Below are 20,506 nucleotides of genomic sequence, written 5' to 3' on the forward strand. Positions count from 1 at the left end.
AAAGAGCCAGAAACTTTTTTGATCTGGGACGTATTGATGTTGGAATCTTACCACTATTCGGAGTGTTGTGCTCCTCCGCAAATTCCGCTAAACTCTGAAACGCGCATTGAGTAGGGCGCCTGTCCAGGAGACCAGGAACACACCACATCACACTATAAGTTTCATGTTTACTTTGTTGCTAAATATTGATTACTTTATCTTACAGTCACTCTGCCTTCCTGGTCACACAATGTGTGGTGTTTTTTCCTGCACTGTTTGCACCTTATTTTTGCTTGGGATGTACGTGGGATTGATCTAATTACAACTAGCATCAGGGGTGCTAAGATTAGCCGCTATCTTGCACAATGTGAAAACCAAGTGGATTTGGACCCTGAACATGGTCCAACCACTGGGTTTAAATAAAAATAATAGTTTTGCCCCATTTCTCTGACCATTTGTTTATTTATTTGCTTACTTGATTTTAACATTGAAAATATTTTCTGTATGTTTATTATTTTCATATTTTTATTTGAAACTTTTATACTTTATAAGCCTTTAGGAGGTTTCTGAAATAATCCTTGTTGTAACATGGGTATCATATGGTCTCTATTTACTTTTTATTTTAATCCTCTGCTAACTTTTATAAAATATCTTTACAGAGTACTATTCATAAGCACGGTGAATGCACATATTGATGAACACTGGCGGGATCACAAAATGGTAGTCTCACCAGAAGTTTTGAAGATCAACAAAAAATGTCATCGTATTACAATTTGTCTATTAATTTTTGACATCCGGGATAATTTTGGGTTTCTATGTATTATTTATTTATTATTTATTCTTTTTACTGTTAGATGTATACATATATATGATTAGTGCATGAAAGATTGATATTATGAGTGATTGATATATTAGTATACTGTCCATTTTTGAAATATATAACCAATGAATAAGAATTTTTTTCTTTTCCTTTTGGATTACATTGGTCTTGGTGGGCTGACTGTGGTACGCTCATGGTGCCAGTGACACTTGGGTGGTCTGTGCACGGCTGCATCTTACCAGTCACTTCTGGTGACAAATTCCTGTCACCGTGGAGACCTGACGCGTCTGGCTCAGGTTCGCCCGTGCTCCCTGCATCCTGTGCGTCATTAGTGCTTTCAGCCCTACAAGTCTCGCCGTTGGTACTGCTAAGGCTTTTACTTCACCTATGCTTCCTGCAATTTGTGCATCACTTAGTGGCTCCAGCCTTATATGTTCGGTTGCTAAGGATTAGGGTTGAGCGAAACGGGTCGGCCAGATTCAGAAGTCGCCGACTTTTGGCAAAGTCGGGTTTCATGAAACCCGACCCGACCCCTGTGTGGGGTCGGCCATGAGGTCGGCGATCTTCTGAACTGGAATCGGAATTCCGATACCGATTCCCGATATGTTTAAGATATCGGGAATCGGTATTGGAATTCAGATTTAAGTGTAAAATAAAGAATAAAAATAAAAAATATTGCTATACTCACCCTCGGACGCGCCCTGGTTGTAACCGGGAGCCTTCCTTCCTAAGAATGAGCGCCTGAAGGACCTTTCGATGACGTCGCGGCTTGTGATTGGTCGCGTGAGCGGTCACATGGGCGTCACGCGACCAATCACAAGCCGCGACGTCATCGAAAGGTCCTTCAAGCGCTGATTCTTAGGAAGGAAGGCTGCGGGTTAGAACCAGGGCGTGTCCGAGGGTGAGTATATACCTATTAGGAATATACTCACCCTCGGACGTGCCCTGGTTCTAACCCGCAGCCTTCCTTCCTAAGAATCAGCGCTTGAAGGACCTTTCAATGATGTCGTGGCTTGTGATTGGTCACGTGACGCCCATGTGACCGCTCACGATACCAATCACAAGCCGCGACGTCATTGAAAGGTCCTTCAGGTGCTCATTCTTAGGAAAGAAGGCTCCCGGTTACAACCAGGGCGCGTCCAAGGGTGAGTATAGCAATATTTTTTATTTTTATTCTTTATTTTACACATTAATATGGATCGCAGGGCCTGAAGGAGAGTTTCCTCTCCTTCAGACCCTGGGAACCATTAGAAACCCAATGCACTGCATTGGTTTTCGTGTTTCGGCCGACTCCGACCCCGACTTTTCTATAGGATTGGCCGATTTCATTCGACCCGACCTTTGAAAAAGTCGGGTTTCGTGAAACCCGACCCGATCCTATAAAAACAAAAGTCGCTCAACCCTACTAAGGATGCTTGGCATATGAACCGGCGTCACATGATTTTCCAGTGTGCGGTCATGCGCAGTGGATGGGTTGATACAGAGTCTGGTGTGCCGGTCATGCGCAGTCGAGATATGTTCGGTTGCTGCTGTTACTAAGGACGCTTGGCATATGATCCGGCATCACATGATTTTTCAGTGCCCTGTCATGCGCAGTGGACGAGTGGATACAGCGTCTGGTGTTGTGTGCTTTCATGTTCAGTGGAGATATGTGCTTAAGATGCAGGCAGCATCATTCGACCCGACAATTGATGTTTTCTTTTCATTGGTTGCTTTCAACACACCTCTTCTTTCTGATTGGTTAGATGTGTTATTTATACTTACCTCTCCTATCGGCTCCACCCCCTAATGAAGGCAGCATACCGAAACGCGCATTGGTGAGGGTGCCTGGCCAGGAGACCAGGAACGCACTACATCACTCTGTAAGTTTCATGTGTACTTTGTTGATAAATATAGATTACTTTATCTTACAGTCACTCTGCCTTCCTGGTCATACAATATACCATGTGGAGACACTGACCCCTGGTGGTGTTTTTTCCTGCACTGTTTGCACCTTACTGTTGCTTCATAAGTATTCTATTCATTACCAATGTAATGTTTGCACATGCACTTTATTTTTTTTAACTATGTTTTGTAATTTTGAGCATCATTTTGTATATTATATTCTTAACACGTGTATGAATTTTGGGCACCACATGCATCATAGTGTGTTTATGGATTTTTATTATTGTTTTATTAGTTATTTTTAATTTTTATTATTATTACATATATATTGTTTGATCTCATTGTATTAAATCTGGTATTTAACGATAAAAATTATATGATATAATATGAAAAACTTTCTTTGGACTTGCTGGTCACTGTTTTTCTTGTTTTACTGATATTTGATATGGTATTTCCGACTGTCCTATCTATTAGGTTCACTTCCCAGTAGTGTACATGTTTCATAATAGGTGACATAATTTGTGTCTGACTCTTTCTATATACAGTATATATATATATATATATATATATATATATATATATATGTAACCACAGTGCTCTCTTTGTTAGTGTCCCCGATACTTGTTAAGTTTTGTCATTTAATAATTTGCAGACTCCTTATAAAGAGCCCCTAAGTGCAAGAAAAGCAGAATCCCCCCTCAAGTGACCCCATTTTGAAAATTATACCTCTTTAGGAATTCATCTACAGTTGTCATCACGATTTTGACTCCATGGGTGTTTTCCAGAATCAAGCAGGCAAGGATCATTTTGCTTTTCCAGAGCCCTTGTACTACCAGTATCATGAAAACCAATATATTTTCATTAACACATAAGAAACCTGAGTGGGGACTTGTTTTTTGTGGATTGAGCTGAAACTTTTATTTATCCTGTGGTCTACGCTGAGCACTTACATCAGGGTTTTCCTTTAAATCTCTGAGTGACATGTAATTCAGATGAAACCCCCGAGGTATCCATTCACTATAATAAGGCAGCAGAGATACTCTGGACCCTGTCTGGCATCTTCCAACTGGGGGATTCCGTCTGAATCATGTATTTCAGAGATTTACACGGAAACCCCTGTAACTCAGCGTAGAGCACAAAATAAATGTGAGCAGAGCCTCACTGCAATTTTTGAGAGGCAGAATGAACAAATCAACAGCAGGTGAAGAATTGATTTTATTGATTTTTTACACCGTTCCTCATTTGGTATAAATGATTAGGCGTGTTTTTTCATCAGATTGGTTACAGTGATACCAGATTAAAAGTGGTGTTTTATGTTTGGGTGCTGTCACACACTAAAAGGCGATTTTTTTTCAAAAACTAGTTTTTGCATCACCATATTTTGAGAGCTATAATTTGTCCCTATTTCTGCTGGCAAAGTCACAAAGTCATGTGGGGTGTTAGCATTTGGTGAAAGCACCAAATATATATTTATAGAGTAATTGGTGCGTTCGCAACCCGGGGTCCACCGAAACAGGAGTAAAACCCGTTGCATGTAACTGACGGTACTATATGGCGGTATAAGTGAACTCTGTTACTTCACAGAGTCACATAAGACAAGAGAACGCTGTGCCCTGTTAACCTCACAGAGGAGCACAGCTACCAAATAACGAACAGTGGTCATGCAGTCAGAATAGCACACGCAAAACTCCTCACTGGAGGTTCCGGTATTCTAGAGGCTTATTTCAGCCGGGCCCTGAATCTACTCACACAAAACTCCTCACCGGAGGTGCCGGTATTCTAGGGGCTTATTTCAGCCGAACCCTGAAACCACATACACATAACCACACTGGCGCAGAACACAAAACTTAGTTTTATAGCTGCAACAACTACAGGACCTTCGTAGAGGACCAACGGGAGCTGCTACAGTACCTTAGCCACTTCGGGACCTTCCAGGAGGACCAATGGGAGCTGCTGTAGTACCTGAGCATGTGACCCCCGACCTCCAATGAGAGGTCTTACCCTGGGCATGCTCAGAAGGGGAAAAGCAGGACTTAGTCCCAGAGACTTCTGCTCGCCGCTGACCAGTATTGGCTACAATGGCTGAGCCTGGAAAGGCAACAGTAACCATCTGCACCATATCAGACTGAGCCAGATGCTGGGACCAATGTCTCCGCTGAGCAGGCTCCACTGTGGCTGGAGAAGAATGGGAGACCGCAGCGGATATGGCTTGAGATTCCCCCTGTGCAGAGGTGGGAACTCAACCCCTAACATGGGGTCTTTTTTTTTTGCGGGACGAGTTGACATTTTTATTGGTGCCATTTTTGGGCTCATGACATTTTTTGATCGTTTTCTATTCTGACTTTTGGGATGCTGAATAATAAAAAATCAGCAATTTAGGAATGGATTTTGTTCTTTTTTTATGCAGTTCCGCATATGGTAAAATTGATAAGGCAGCTTTATTCTTCAGGTCAGTTCGATTACAACGATATCACATTTATATATATTTTTTTTTTACGTTTTGGCACTTTTACACAATAAAAACTCTTATAAAAAATATTATTTTTGCATTGCTTTATTATGATAGCTATAAGTTTTTTATTTTTAGGCTGATTTTTAGCTTTATGGCTGTTGGTTTTTGAAGGACAAGATGCCGTTTTAGCGATATATATATTTACATTCATGTTTTTGATAGCGTTTTCTTCCACTTTTTGTTCGGCAGTATGATGACTCACATCTTCTGGGGCGATGGTCGCCGCCCCCTGCGCGCTGTTTTCTTTTCAAATCCAACGCCGGCGCTGTGTAAATATTTGTGGGGCAGGCGCAGTAAGCTCTGGCTGTCTGACGTCACAGCCAGGCTTGCAGACTGCGCCTGTGCTGGCAGTGCGGCCACCCACCTCGGGAATCCCTGCCCCGCACTGTGTTATGCATTATGCACAGTGCGGGGCTAGGATTCCTGGGCATGCGCACTGCATGTCTCAGACTCTCACCCACGTCCCCCACCCCCCGCCTTACAGCCTCTGGCTATTCAGCTGAGCTCATCCTGCCGCCTCCTCCTTCTGCTCATAGCAATCGCCGGGAATGAAACAACCTACGAAACTTGCCTGCTAGCTGGCTGGAAGGCGGGGGGCGGGGGACGTGGGTGAGAGTTGGATTTGAAAAGAAAACAGCGCGCAGGGGGCGGCGACCATCGCCCCAGAAGATGTGAGTGACGGCTGTTGGGCACTTCACAGAGGAGGCTTCAGACCCGCCTCCGTGGACAAAGACAGGTATTTCTGCAGAGTTTCAAAACACTTTATTTTAATAATACCTGAACACAAAACTAAAAGAGCCACCTAGTTAGAATGCAGCATTACTGCTGCACAAGGTGGCTCTTTTAGTTTATAACGGCTGCAGGGGGTGACAGTGGCCCTTTAAGTGGGTGACAGTTGCCTAACATAAAAACCCGCTATAAAAACCTGCTATAAATCAAACCCCCCATTATCACCCTGTTAGTTAGGGAAAAATATAATAAAAAAAGTATTTATTTCTATTTTCCCAATAGGGTTAGGGTAAGGGTTAGGGCTAAAATTAGGGATAGGGTTAGGGTTGGGGATAAAGTTAGGGTAAGGGTTGGGGCTAGAGTTGGGGTTAGGGTTTGGATTACGTTTACGGTTGGGGTTAGGGTTGGAATTAGGGTTAGGGGTGTGTCAGGGTTAGGAGTGTGGTTAGGATTATGGTTAGGGTTGGGATTAGGGTTAGGGGTGTGTTGGGGTTAGGGTTGGAGCTAGAATTGGGGGGTTTCTACTGTTTAGGCACATCAGGGGCTTTCCAAACATGACATGGCATCCAATCTCAATTCCACCCAATTCTACATTGAAAAAGTAAATGTAAAATGGTGCTCCTTCCCCACCAAGCTCTGCCATGTGCCCAAACAGTGGTTTACCCCCACATATGGTGTATGAGCATGCTCAGAACAACAACTTTTGCAGTACAATTTCTCTTTTTACCCTTGGGAAAATAAAAATTGGGGGGCTAAATATTATTTTTGTTCAAAGTGCTCTCCACACATCTAGATAAGTTCCTTAGGGGGTCTACTTTCCAAAATGTTATCACTTATGGGAGGTTTCCACTGTTTAGGCACATCAGGGGCTCTCCAAATGCAACATGGTGTCCGATCTCACTTCTAGCCAATTTTGCATTGAAAAGTCAAATGGTGCTCCTTCCCTTCCGAGCTCTGCCATGCACCTAAACAATGGTTTACCCCCACATATTATAAGATTATAAGATTTTGTCGCAGTATAAATGTAAAATAGAAGTCATGCATGGCAGACTAATGACGAGACAAACTGCTAACAATATAGATACCAGAAAAAGCGAACAAGCAGCCATATAGTCCCGTAAAAAATAAAAATTTTATTAAATAACAGTAAAAACTAGATGAGCAGGTACAAAAGATACAAATCAGGGAAATATAAATGTGCTAAAGTGGTCCATAAGAAGGACCGTACTGCCCAAACAAACCTGCCATTACAAAAAATCATCAGGCCACATATAATGTAAAATACATAAAATATTGGGCAAGTGCCACAGCCATGATATAAAAAATGTACAGCATACAACGTAAGTGCATACCTAATTGGGGCAGGAAGAATGCTCGGCATACTCAGGACAAATTGCACAACTTTTGGGGTCCTGTTACCCTTGGGAAAATAAAAATTGGGGCAAAAAGTTCATTTTTGTGAAAAAAAATTTTTTTTTGTTTTTGCGGCTCTACATTATAAACTTCTATGAAACACTTGGGGGTTCAAAGTGCTCATCAGACATCTAGATAGGTTCCATAGTGTGTCTACTTTCCAAAATGGTATCACTATTGGGGGGGTTTCCATTGGTTAGGCACATCAGAGGCTCTCCAAACGAGACAAGGTGTCTGATCTCAATTCCAGCCAATTTTGCATCGAATAGTCAAATGACGCTCCTTCATTTCTGAGCTTTGCCACACACCCAAACAGTGGTTAACCCCACATATGGGGTATAGGCGTACTCAGGACAAATTATTCAACAACTTTTAAGGTCCAATTTCTACTGTTACCCTTGGTAAAATAAAACAAATTGGATCTGAAGTAAATTTTTTGAGAAAAAAAGTTAAATGTTTGTTTTTAAAAAAAAAAAAAAATATTTCGAATTGAGAGTCCTCAGTGTTAGGGCTAGCAGAACGCACCGAGTATAGATAGATAGCTACAAGGTGCATTCGCAGCCCAGGGTCCACCGTGCAGAGACATCTGCTGCTAAGTAACAGCGGATAAACTCTGAGCTCACATGTGGGTTAAGCTTAATTCCGTGTGAACTGGAAGCGATCTCTGTTGCCTCACAGAGTCGCGCTGTACACAAAACTATTACCCTAACTAGGGTTGTGCTTGCTCTGGAACTCTTCTGTGCTAACCGCACACATAAAGGAATCAGATGCTAAGCTAAGCCACTAATTGCCCCAATGACACAAGCTGCCTGCCTGATTGTACAGTCCCAAAGCTACAGCCTCACATCTTATATGAATAGAGTGGAATAGTTTCCACTGGCATAAGCCAAACACATTTGATACTAGCGCATGGACGTGCGGCCATGCAAACCTTTTATAGTTGCAGCTCTTCCCGACCTTCCTGGTGGACCAATAGGAGCTGCTACAAGGCCTGAGCATGTGACCCCCGACCTCCAATGAGAGGTCCTCCCGTGGGCATGCTCTGTGCATGAAAAGCAGGACTTAGTCCTAGAAAAGCCTGCTCACCGCTGAAAAGTACTGGCTACAAAGGCAGATCCTGGAAAGGCAGCAGTAACCATTCGCACAGTATCAGGCTGATGTCTCTGCTGAGCAGGCTCCACTGCAGCTGGAGGAGAATGGGAGACCGCAGCAGACATGGTTCGAGATTCCCCCTGTGCAGCGGCAGGAACTCGACATCTGACACTCAGTGGTTGATACCTTTTAAAGGCTAAAGATGGTAACAAATTGCAAGCTTTCGAGACTACTCCGGTCTCTTCATCAGGCATAGACTAATAGAAATTCTGAAGAATCACATATTTATGCACAACACAGCACAGACAAATACCATAGCATAGAAAAATACCATAGATAAGACAGGTAGGTGACGTGAAGCAGAACTACCATTATCATAGATAAGTAGTGTGAATGTTTTATTGTCCTCTGATTGGAGTCTGGTTCTATGTTATGATGCCCCCACAAGGTCTGAGGTGCAAATTCCTTATTTGAGGTACAAAGACATAAATCCATGTGACCAATTCATTCCTGCTCTGAGAGTGTCAAAGGTCATCATCAGCTTATATTCCCAGACTCTTCTGTCGCTCTGAGATTTGAAGTTACCTTTTAAAACAAGTAATTTCATGTCCATAATGCTAGAATCAGGGAGACAAAAATGTATTCCTATAGGTAGATCCATTCTTTTTTCTCTTATTGTATGACGATGAGAGTTCATCCTTGTTCTCACTTTCTGCCTTGTCTCCCCTACATGCAGACCCCCAGTTGGACATTTAGTACAAATAATTAAGTACACCACATTAGAAGTGATGCAGCTGAAAGTACCTGGTATCTTGTAGTCCTGATGTGAGCTGGGGATCTTTATCTTGTCCATGGTCATTATAAATGGACAGGCTTTCCATTTTGTCTGGTTGAAAGGAAGGGTTCCTGCAGCTGTTTGAGAGGACAGGGAGCTTTTGACAATGATACTTCTTAGATTTGGGGGCTGCAAAAACACAGTAGTGGGGGGTCTGGAAATGGATTGTAAGCGGGCATCTTTTTGTAGTAAAGGTTGTAATTTCCGTGCAGCTCCGCTTAGCATGTCCAGATTTGGATTGTAGGTGACTACTAGAGGCACCTTGATTATTTTCTTCTTTAGCTTTGTAATGTAGCAGGTGATTCTTTGATATACTAGTGCCTCTTGTAATTTGGTTTTGAATTGTTCTTGGATGGTAGCCCTGATTCAAAAAAGTCTTTCTGAGGCAACCAAGGTGTTCATCTCTATCCATGGGGTTGGAACATATACGATTGTATCTGATGGCTTGGCTGTAGACAATAGAGTTTTGTATGTGTTTTGGATGGAAACTATAAAGGCACAGATGATTGGCCTCGGGGAGACCAAAACATCCAACACCGCGGAGACACCATCACGTGTTTCTCAACGCAGTGATTCCAGAACACTGCCCCCATCCCTTATGGGAAATATGCAGATGCATGTAAAGAAGCTGCGGAGACACCATCACGTGTTTCTCGACGCAAGCAGTGAATAGCCAGGCCTTTCGAAGGTGTCTCCGCAGCTTCTTTACATGCATCTGCATATTTCCCATAAGGGATGGGGGCAGTGTTCTGGAATCACTGCGTTGAGAAACACGTGATGGTGTCTCCGCGGTGTTGGATCTTTTGGTCTCCCCGAGGCCAATCATCTGTGCCTTTATAGCCTTTTTACTAGGCACTGCTCCTAATAGCCAGATTCCTACTCCACACTGATGAGGGGCAAAAACCCCGAAACAGCTGTCTGTGGATGGATACCATGCTTGGCATAGGTGGCTTTCCTTCATAGGATGCTGCCCTTCCCGTGGTTGTTCCTTCCCGGGGAAAGGCCTGGCTATTCACTGCTTGCGTCGAGAAACACGTGATGGTGTCTCCACAGCTTCTTTACATGCATCTGCATATTTCCCATAAGGGATGGGGGCAGTGTTCTGGAATCACTGCGTTGAGAAACACGTGATGGTGTCTCCGCGGTGTTGGATGTTTTGGTCTCCCCGAGGCCAATCATCTGTGCCTTTATAGCCTTTTTACTAGGCACTGCTCCTAATAGCCAGATTCCTACTCCACACTGATGAGGGGCAAAAACCCCGAAACAGCTGTCTGTGGATGGATACCATGCTTGGCATAGGTGGCTTTCCTTCATAGGATGCTGCCCTTCCCGTGGTTGTTCCTTCCCGGGGAAAGGCCTGGCTATTCACTGCTTGCGTCGAGAAACACGTGATGGTGTCTCCGCAGCTTCTTTACATGCATCTGCATATTTCCCATAAGGGATGGGAGCAGTGTTCTGGAATCACTGCGTTGAGAAACACGTGATGGTGTCTCCGCGGTGTTGGATCTTTTGGTCTCCCCGAGGCCAATCATCTGTGCCTTTATAGCCTTTTTACTAGGCACTGCTCCTAATAGCCAGATTCCTACTCCACACTGATGAGGGGCAAAAACCCCGAAACAGCTGTCTGTGGATGGATACCATGCTTGGCATAGGTGGCTTTCCTTCATAGGATGCTGCCCTTCCCGTGGTTGTTCCTTCCCGGGGAAAGGCCTGGCTATTCACTGCTTGCGTCGAGAAACACGTGATGGTGTCTCCGCAGCTTCTTTACTTGGATGGAAACTGTCCCATTTAAGATATGTTGGATGGTCGATTGGCTTCTGATACAGGGATGTTTCTATTTCATTGTTCTGTAGCTTAATGATGGTGTCCAAAAAAATAATTTCAGTGCAGGAGTAGTTGAGTGTAGTTGATGGTAGGATAAAATTGATTAAACTGTTCATGGAACGTCTTTAGCTGTGGCTCAGACTCTGTCCAGATTATTAAAATATCATCAATGTAACGGTAGTAGGCAAGAGGCCTGATGGGATATGATAACAAAAAGTCGCTTTCAAGCTTGGCCATGAAAAGATTTGCATACTGGGGCCATTTTACTTCCCATTGCTGTGCCAGTCTCCTGTGGATATATCTTGTTATGCAATTCAAATTAATTGTGGGTGAGGATGAATTTTATAAGTTTCACCACATAATCAGTATCAGTCCCTGTGTTTTCCAGGAAGAATTGCAGGCATTTAATCCATTCTGGTGTGGAATATTAGAGTACAAAAATTCCACATCCATGGTGGCCAGGATGGTTCCTTCTGGTAGAGGACCTATTGCTGATAGTTTATTCAGTAGGTCAGTTGTGTCCAGAATGAAGCTGGGTGTATCCTTTACCAGTAGTTTAAGAATACCCTCTACTCATCCAGATACCTGCCCAGTAAGGGTGCCCACACATGAAATATTTGGTCTTCCTGGATTTCCAGATTTGTGGATGTTGAGAAGCATGTAGAATGTCCCTGTCCTTGGACTTTCTGGTATCAGGTCTTTGGTTCTTGTGGAGTCGTCGGGCAGACAAAATACTATCTTGTTTAGTTCCTTGTAATAGTCCTGTGCAGGATCCAACTCCAATTTTTTTGTAGTAGCGTGTGGCCATAAGTTGTTTGTTTGCGTCTTTCATATAGACAGATGTGTTCATCATGACTATTGCACCACCCTTGTCAGCAGGCTTAATGATGATTTCTTTGTTGGTTTTCAAAGACTGTATGGGCTTTCTCTCCTGGGCACTAATGTTGGATGCTTGTCTCCTGATAGTATCTATGATGGTGGATTTTATCAAATGTCTGAAGAAGTATATATATTTATGCAAATGAGGGTTGTGTCCAGGTGGAGGTGTCCAGTCTGACCTCTTCTTTGTTGTTAGGATCCCTTTTCCTTCAATCCAAGTGTTTTCTGAATCTTCTGTATCATTGAAATATTCCCTCAGGCACAGTCTCCTGAAAAAATGTTCCATATCACTGCAGAGTTCAGTTTTATCGAAGGTCTTAGTAAGGACAAAATGAAAGTCCTCTAGAAAGCACAGCCAGCTTCACTTTGCTTGGTTTGAATTTTTTTTAAACATTCCAAAATTCCTATAAAGCACCTGAAGGGTTAATAAACTTCTTGAATGTGGTTTTGAGCACCTTGAGGGATGCAGCTTTTAGAATGGTATCACTTTGGGTATTTTCTATCATATAGACCCTTCAAAGTGACTTCAAATGTGATGTGGTCCCTAAAAAAATAGTGTTGTAAAAATGAGAAATCGCTGGTCAACTTTTAACCCATATAACTTCCTAACAAAAAAACATTGGTTCCAAAAGTGTGCTTATGCAAAGTAGACTTGTGGGAAATATTACTTATTAAGTATTTTGTGTGATATATCTCTGTGATTTAAGGACATAAAAATTCATATTTTTTTCACAAATAAACGCAGGTACTATCAAAGAAATGTTACCATTTACGTGAAGTAAAATATATCATGAGAAAACAGTGTCAGAATCACTGGGATCCATGGAAGCGTTCTAGAGTTATTACCTCATAAAGGGACAGTGGTCAGAATTGTAAAAATTGGCCCGGTCCATAACATGCAAACCACCCTTGGGGGTTAAGATGTTAACATTACATCATAACTTCTAGTGGATAATCCTATACAGACATCATAACAATACAAAATAGTATAAGGAAGTTAAGGTACCAGTTACAAGTACCCTAAGACTTCAATGTAGGTTTTGCCAGGTGACTTTGTCAAGTAAGTCCTTGATCATTATATCCACATTTGTCATTTCGTTGTATTGGGGAAATTTAATGCCATTTATTGATTATACCCACTCCCTATACGTTTTCCTGTGATTTCCCTGTATATGACCTTTTATCCCCTTCTAAACGTTCTTTCATTGTTTTCATAAATGTATGGATTTTATTCTTGTGTATTAATAAAAATATGTCCTTTTATTGAATATGTTTGTGCTTATTCACTTCTTTTGAGTAGGAATCAATTGGTTAAAGAAAACTTTACATATAAAACAAAGGTTAGGTGAACATTTGATCTAACTGCGGTGGACAATCGACACTAGTTAACTATTCATAAGGAATCCAGCAAAGTTTCAATAAATCAAACTCACCGATAACTACAATTAATATATCATATACTTCATTACACCCAATATTTCTTAATTGAATAGGGCGGAGGAAAAATGACTGATATCCAAAATGTAGGACCTGTGAGTCAGACATGATTCCCATGTTTTGGAGATCCCCAAAACTGTTTAAATTTTGTAAGGAAATAGTTCAGTTGCTCTCATAAGGGCGTTACCAATGGATACTGTTTTGATAGTATTAGGGGGGACAGAATTAACTGTAGATTATGAAAGCAAGAGATTACTTTTTGAATTGTTGTTTATGACTAGAATCCTTGTTATTTATAAATGGATGGCGGACTCTGTGCCTTCTTATGCTGCATGGAGAAATTAGGTGCATCATGTCATACTTTTTGAAAATCAAATATCTAAATTTTTTATTTTGAATGCTTGAATTAAAAGCTTATGTATCGCAGAAATAATTTCCTAAAGTTTGGCTTAAATGTTCTGCTTTTTTATTTTTATTATTTTTTCCCCTCTAGTTTTTTGGTTAATGTAAAAGTAAAAAATATATTTATTGTCTATGCTTTTATAAATGTTTGATATTTGATACAACAGCTTGGTTAATAATTAATAAAGATGGATGTATAAAGAAAAGCACCATATAACCATTATCGTTTAATACTATAGTTTTATAATTAATTTATCAGCTTATACGAGTCTTCTACGTAGTATGTAGTACGTAAGATCAATGGTTATCCTACGTATTATCTATAAATATCTGGGCATCACACTCCATTCTGAATCTAAACATTTATATTATATGCTTAAGCAATGACCCACTTTAAGGGTCATATTTCTTTACAACTGCTGTGATTCAACAGAAAGTGACCTCCAGCGGGTAACCACAAATGGTATCTTTAAGGTTAACTGCACTGCTGGCATCATGGGATACGATTTAGCTGATTGCACATTAGCTCATTTACATTTGCTTCCCCTTTCCCACTGTGCTATGCTATTAACCCGAGGGTAGTGTCCTGGTGTCCCTTAGATTATGGTTCACTACTGTCACAGTGTAGCAAGGATACTTCCAGTCAAACAGCATGGTGTCACTGGTGTTTGTTTTCAAAGCAAAAGCAATTCCTTGTAGATTTTTTGCCAGTCTGATCAACATACGCTGTCAGTGGGAAAGAGAGACCGTAATTGATTTTTATGCTACCACCAACCAGATGGGCTATTAGCTAGCCAATAATGGCTATAATGTAAATCTAGCTTTAATTTGTTTCTATTAATCATTCTAATAAGTTCAACTAAAAATACAATATAGCTGTGCTATAACGATAACTGGAAAAGAAAACAATTGAATAAAAGTAAAACTAAACATTTTATCATATCTCAGTATTTTAAATTAGTTAAAGCAGAGCACAGCTTGGATGGAATATTTACTTCCAAAATCTTTCCTTTTACTGAGCAATAGAAAGTATTATCCAATGATCTTTTTAAATGAACACTTAGAGGACATAACAAATGTTGGTGTTGTTTCTGGTCAGTCTCACACAGATATTATCCTCATATTTCTACTATATAATAACAGCAGTGGAAAAAAAGGTGAAGGGTCATTGTACTTCGTCTTTAGAATTAAGACGGTTGTCTTCATTCTGATAGCACACTCTTAATTCTGGAGACACATCTTAATAACTTCTAAATAGTTCCAACAAAAGAGCCATGTCAGAAGAATGAGCAGGCCCCAAGGTGTTTCAACTGGAGTGTTTTCATCTGCCTTTATTGCTCTATCCCTCTCCAGAATTAAGGCAATAACCTGTGATAAATTATTCAGGAATTGCTACAGGGATCAAAGTAGAATCATTCTGTTAAAGTGCTGTTTGCAACATTTGGCACTTAGTATAGAAAACAGAAAAAAAACAACTTTTAATGCTTGGATACTGAAAATCATGGATTTTTAATAATTTAATAGTTTTAAAAAGAAACTAAAGGAAGTGAATGACCACTTAATTCTTTGAGTTCTTGATATCTTCCTACAAAAGACTGTGGGTCAGATTCATCGATCCCTTTGTTTTTTTAAGTCAGTTTTATTTTTGTTTGTCTTGTGGTATTCAGTGACCTTATTTTTTATATATTCAGCTAAAAAAATTTAATTTGTGCAAAATATCTGGTATCTGGCATACATAACATGACTCTAGGGGAGAGTGGAGCAAATCTTCACAAAAATACCAGCACTTATAAAGTAGACTTTAAAAAGACACAAAATAAAAGATGACTTAGGAGCATGTGAAAAAAAATTAGATAAAAAGCGTATGCAAATGACATGATGATGAATCCATCGCTATATTTTGTGTTGCTAACACATACTCCAAATCAAAGCCAATATGCCTCTAAAATATTCACTAACAAATAAAATGCAAGATGAACCTACCTGTATATATGTACACAAATAGGTGATGATTAATAATAATAATAATAATCTTTATTTTTATATAGTGCTAACATATTCCGCAGCGCTTTACAGTTTTTGCACACATTATCATCACTGTCCCCGATTGGGCTCACAATCTAGAATTCCTATCAGTATGTCTTTGGAATGTGGGAGGAAACCAGAGTGCCCGGAGGAAACCCACGCAAACACGGAGAGAACATACAAACTCTTTGCAGATGTTGTCCTGGGTGGGATTAGAACCCAGGACCCCAGCGCTGCAAGACTGTAGTGCTAACCACTGCGCCGTTGTTGATTCCCCTTGTGCTAATTTTCCAATGTGTCTGGTTCATGGTGGCAAATCCATGTACTCAATATCCTAAATATCGTTAGTAACCTGAATAGTGTTTTTGAGAGATTCAGTAGAGTATGTACAGTAACATCCTACTGGTTTTACTATTTCTAATCTTAACTCAATCTAATCTCCTAATCTAGAGTGCCCCCCACTGCTCTAAATCTTATATTAACCCTTTCTAACACTGAACCTTACTATATCTCCCTATCTCTATCCCTAACCCATATGTATAATTTACACAACACATGAACATTTTGATTTTGATATGTTAATGCACAAGAAACAATATCACATTACATGACACTTTACATGCAACACGTACCCGATTTTATTAGGAAGATGCGCACAGGGATGCAGGGAACTTATTAGCCCCCAACACACCCCTACACAACTCCCTCTTATAACCATGCTCATTCCCGACCATGCAGTAGTATACAACAATATAAAACACTATTTTAAAACATGTTTACCAGTTATCATACTCCACATAATCAATTATTGTCTTGTCCACCTCTGACCCAGTTCCTGGTCAGGACTGGTACCAGTCCCACTTGGTTGGGACCCTGGAACACACAGTTTAGGTCTCTTTAATAACATGACCCTTTGGCCAACAATACACATTAGCCCACTGATGCATTGGCACAGTCCTTTATAACCCAGCATGATCCTCAGCTTGTCCAAACAGTACTACGGGTTAATTTGAACACCAGTCCCTTTGCTTCTGGGATCCAGACATGGAGACAGCTCATAACAGGACACTCCAGGCCCATTGACTAGTCCTTCTGTCTTAAGTGTCCACACAAACATCATGGCTCACAGTGGCCAACTCACCACAGCTCTGACAGTCCAGGAACATTTACAGTCCATACACATCTGAACCAGCTCACTCATCGGGTCCTAATGACCATGTTTTCCCCCACCCTCCTATTTTCAGTCCCTTTAAAACATGTCTGCTGCTACCAACCTCATAAGGATAAAACTCAGGTTAGGGAATGTAATAAAACACAGTTTTTAAAGCAGCCACATATTGTCCATTCTTCACAAAGGGTCTCTTTCACTTAATCGAGCAGGGGGTGCGCAAACGTGCACAAATAAACTTGGATGGGGGAAAAACAAACTTTATTACTTTTCATCTGCGGCCACACTGAATGCGCTGTATTCAGGGCTCCTGCCCTCAGTGAACCAGAACAGTTCCATGACAGCTTTTTTGCGTGCTTCGAGCACAACTCCTCAATCACCATAGAGATTAATTAGTCACTGTCCCCGCGACTGACAGCCTCCCGTGCCAGAGGCCGGAGAGGGACAGAGCCTGGCTGTTCTGCAGGCCTCTGTTGTAAAGCAGTTTGCGCCTTTTCTTGAAGCACGAGAATCTCCAGATTCTCCTATGGGGTAGCAGGGTGACAGCTACCGTGAAAAAGCCCAGCACCCTCTTTCCTTTATTAAAGAGACCGGGTCACCATCCTCCAGGGGGCGTTCAAATTTTACCAAGCCCGCCTTGACGTATACTTTAGAACAGTTACGGTCCTCCCGGATAACACTGTACCCACAGGATGGTTTTGTGTACATCAACATGCCCCTGTTACGCTGACCAGCCATCGCTTCCCATACCAGGCACCGCATGTCAGGATCCTGTCAGCACTGGTGCACTGCCACAGCTGAACAAGGTGACTCACCCACACTGCAGGAGAGCCTGTGGTCAGATACTACTAGGAAAACTCAGACAGACGGGACCTGCACAGAGTGCTGAGCGTGGTAGAGGACAGAAGGACCTACAATCATGTGACAACAGGGGGCGGGGCTTAGCGTCCTGCTGCTGGAGATGAGTGCAGGATTTTACAGGGAATCTGAAGTAGAGGAGAGGGGAACTCAGGTCGGACAGGCGGGGGTCATACACGGAGAGGCCGGCGCAGTACACAGGGGCAGTCAGAAGAATAGTCAGGATGTAGCAGGAGCTCAGAAAACCAGAACGAGCAATAGATGGTACAGAAACAGCAGGCAGGAATCACAACAGGGACAGGACCAGATCAGAAACCAAACAGACAGACTTTAGTACTTGCACAAAGCAGAGGCACACCAGAGTCAGAGACACTCAGCCAAGGGTCAGAGTATAAATGACAAGGATTGACCTCAAAGTGAGGCTACAAAATGCCTCCCAGGATCCAGAAAGAGGCCATTCGAGTTAACCCTGCAACTACCTGACCCGAGAGCACAGTAAACCATAACAGTACCCCCTACTTAATGGGGGCCTCTGGATCCCCAGTTTTCTCAGGATTCCGAGCATGGAATGCCTGAACCAGATGATCAGCGTGTATCGATCTGGCCGGCACCCAAGACTGGTCCTCCGGCCCGTACCCCCTCCAATGCACCAGGTACTGTAAAGACCCCCAAACCTGCCGGGAATCTACAATATGTTGTACCTCAAATTCCAAATGCCCATCGACCAAGACTGGGGAGGGAACAGCACTTGGATCTTCCACCACCGATCCCAAGGGTTTAAGCAAGGATCTATGGAATACGTTATGAAGTTTCAATGAGGGAGGGAGACGAAGACTCCACTGGGTTTACTACCTCAATGATCTAGTAGGGACCAATGAACTTAGGTCCCAGTTTGGCGGAGGGCAAACGGAGACTTATATTACGCGTAGAGAGCCACACCTTGTCCCCACACTGCAAAACCTGAGCAGAGTCTCTTTTTTAACCACAAAACGCTTATAATTCTCCTGAGCCCTGGAAATATTTAGCCGGACTTTTGACCATAACTCCCTGATTCGGTTGACACAGTCCTCAGCTCCTGGACAGCCCGAATCTAATCGTGAGAATTCACCAAAATGGGGGTTCAGACCATAATTAATAAAAAATGGTAACCTACCAGTTGATTGATTGGTACGGTTGTTGAAAGCGAACTCTGCTAACGGTAGGGCATCACACCAGTCGTTTTGCAGAGCAGAAGTCAAACATCGAAGCATTTGTTCAAGCGACTGGTTTGTGCGCTCCGTCTGCCCGTTACTCTCTGGATGGTAAGCTGAGGAAAAAGACAAAGATATCCCCAACCTTTTGCAAAAAGCCCACCAAAACTTAGCCACAAATTGTGCCCCTCTATCCGATACAATGTCCATAGGAACCCCATGTAATTGTACAATTTGTGCAAGGAAATGCTTAGCGAGAGTCTCTGCTGAAGGTAGGCTTGCCATAGGTACAAAATGCGCTAACTTAGAAAACCTGTCTATGACTACCCAGATTACCGTGTTACCCCGGGATGCAGGAAGGTTGGTAATGAAGTCCATGGACAAGTGAGTCCATGGTCTTCCTGGAATTGATAAAGGCATCAATTCCACAGCCGGCCGGCAATGAGAGCTCTTAGAACGGGCGCATACCCCACACGCAGCGACATACTTCTTAATATCCGAAGCCATTAAAGGCCACCAAAAGACTCTAGTTACTGACTCTCATGTGGCAGAAATGCCCGGGTGAGCACTCAGTTTCGAATCATGGAACTCTAGCAGGAGCTTGGAACGTAATTGCTGAGGAACAAACAATTTGTTTTCAGGTTTGGACCTTGGAGCTAAAGATTGAGCCCCCACAATCTCCTGCTCCAATTCCGATGACACTTCTGCTATAACGATATTGGGTTGAAGAATGGGGGACGGCGGATCAGGGGCAGATAGCGGCTCAAAACTACGTGATAAAGCAACAGCTTTCACGTTTTTAGATCCTGGATGAAACGTTATTGAGAATTGGAATCAGGAAAAAAGTGACCAACGGGCCTGCTTGGGAGTCAGTCTTTTAGCAGATTTGATATACTCTAGGTTTTTGTGGTCGGTGATGACCGTGATGGGGTGAGCCGCCCCCTCCAAAAAATGCCTCCATTCCTCGAACTCCAACTTAATTGCTAAGAGTTCTCTATTACCAACATCATAATTCCTCTCAGCCTGAGAAATTTTTTTTGAGAAATAGGCACAATGTTTGAGATTAGTCAGAGAAGCAGGTCCCTGTGACAACACTGCCTCCACCCCAACCTCCGAAGCGTCAACTTCGACTACAAATGGCTTGGATGAGTCAGGTTGCACCAGAACAGGAGCAGATGTGAAACAGTTTTTCAAAGTTAGAAAAGATTGCTTGGCTGACGGGGACCAATTCCTGACATCTGCCCCTTTACATGTGAGATCAGGGGGGGGTTTTACAATCAGAGAAAAACCTTTGATAAACCTGCGATAGTAATTCGCGAATCCCAAAAAGCGCTGGAGTCGCCTAAGGTCCCGAGGCTGGACCCACTCCATAATAGCTTGCACCTTCTTGGGATCCATACGAAACCCCTGTGGAGAGATTATGAGACCCAAAAATGATAGCTCCTGAACAAAAAAACAA

The sequence above is a fragment of the Ranitomeya imitator genome, chromosome 4 (assembly GCF_032444005.1).
Source record: "Ranitomeya imitator isolate aRanImi1 chromosome 4, aRanImi1.pri, whole genome shotgun sequence".
Lineage (NCBI taxonomy): Eukaryota > Metazoa > Chordata > Amphibia > Anura > Dendrobatidae > Ranitomeya > Ranitomeya imitator.